We start from the raw sequence: 2,199 nt of genomic DNA on the forward strand, positions 1-2,199 counted from the left end.
GGCCACTGCTTCATATTACTGTAACGGATTTCTGCATCATGTTTACAGACAACTCAAGTTCATAGGAAATTACAGCAAAGAAACAGTCTGATTGACGTCTGAACTTTTTTGAGCTTCGTTTGTTTAGTCTACAAATGCGCATTATATGACTTGTGAGAGTGGTTCTGATTTCGCTATATGAAACAAGATATACTGTATGCATAATGAACTAAACTCCAAAAATAACTTCAAACCAAGTTCAAACTACTTATTTGAAATTATTAGAGTTGAAAACACAATTCTTACATTGTTTCTTAAAACAACTTTGTTCAACCAAAGACTATATAATATACAGTCAAGACGTGTCACTCGTAAAGTTTTGAACGGGTAAAATTGTGACGGTCAATATGACGAATGAAGCACTGCCTTTTAGTACAAGAGCCAATCATTCAATTCAATTTATCTTTATTTCTATAGCGCTTTTACAGTGAAGATTGGTAAAAAGCAGCATAATATAGAAGTTCTAGCAAACTGAAAATGTTAGTCCAGTTTTCAGTTTGGTTCGGTTCAGTTTGGTTTAATTTTCACTTTCAAAAGTCCAAAATACTGAAGGGCAAATCCATCGATGTGCAGCTCCACTACTTACAAACCAAGCAAGCCAGTGGCGAGAAACAAACTTCACCAATTGACAAAAGTGTAGAGAGAAAAAAAAACTCAAGAGAAACCAGGCTCAGTTGGGCAAGTACAGTTTTCTGGCCAAACTTCATGTGCATTACTGCAGTCTAGGCACCAGAGGGTGGAGAATGCAGGATGTGGAGAAAGAAGAGACGTGGAGAAGCTGCAGGTGCGACGGCTGTTTAGGCTGGCCACAAGATTGATGCACAGACTCGTCTGTCACTGGAGTTTTTCAGGACTCAGTCCTATGCTCTCCACTTCTTTATGACTGCTCCAGAATCTGCTCAGGATATGGCCTGGTCAAGGATTATGGAGACCTCTAGAAGTCCTCTATGGTTGGAATCATCTCCTCTGAGGTCTCAAAAGATCTCAAGAAAAGTTATCATTGATCGCTATAGATCGATGATTCTCCAGGAAAGGGGCTTGGTTTCAACAGATCTTGTGTGATTCGAACATTTATAAATAAACTAAATGCAGCGATGCCCAAACTTTTTCTTATGAAGGGCCATAAACCTTGATTGGGCAGAAGGCAAATATAGTTTCCATGTGTAATTTCCTTATTTATTTAAAATGATTTAAAAATGTCTAGACTACATTGCTTTATATGAACTTATACAGTATTTTTAACATTTTACAACGAACTTATTACACTAAATATCTAATTTTTGCCTTGATTTGCTCGTCGATGTCTTCTGCATAGTCCGTCGAGATCGTACGAAAGGTCCGTCATTTAAATTTTTTAAAATCTGATTCATTTACAACATTTAATTTAAGGATTTAATTTCAGTTTGCTTTTTTTGTAGCTCAGCAACAAAACAAACAAATTAAAACTGCAAGCAGCAATAAAAGGGACCTTGCACTATCAAAAAAGGTTACGTCAAATTAGAAATAATGATCTCGGTGTTAAAAGCATTTGCCCCAACCCTCTCCATCATTCTCACTCTCATCTCAGTTGGGGTGGTGAACCAAATCAAAGGTTACAACGGGCCAACTTTGGCCTGCAGGCCCAACTTTGAGCATCTCTGATCTAAAAAAACAGTCGTTGTTTAATATTATTGGAGATTCCTAATATGAAATGTAAGCTTGGCATGCAATTTTAGAGAATTTGTTGTTTCCCCATTTAAACAAAATGCCCGAGAGGCGTTTCAAAGACGGCCGCTGAGTGAAATGACTAGCCTTAAAGGGACTCTGCTTCAATCCACTTCAGTTTGTAAAAAAAATTTTATCGATTCTTTTTGAGACAACATGAAGAAATTGTGCACAACCCAGCATTTTTACAGTGTAGGTCAAAATAAGACAAACCTTCAGCATCTTTCATCGCTGCGATGCAGTTAGCTAGTCTGACACTGGAGGTAAAAATGCAAGATATTTTTTCTTTCGTATTACATACAGATGTTTCACCGGATAAAATCTGCATAACGTTGCCAAGAGCAATTATTAGTTTTATGCAGTCCTTCTGAGCTGAATTAATTAATTACAAGTAACAAGTCAGGTGTGAACTGTCCAATCACATCAAAACAAACTGCTTTCACGCTTGAAAGAGAA

Source organism: Danio rerio, chromosome 2, assembly GCF_052040795.2.
Source record: "Danio rerio strain M-AB ecotype USA chromosome 2, GRCz13ab, whole genome shotgun sequence".
Lineage (NCBI taxonomy): Eukaryota > Metazoa > Chordata > Actinopteri > Cypriniformes > Danionidae > Danio > Danio rerio.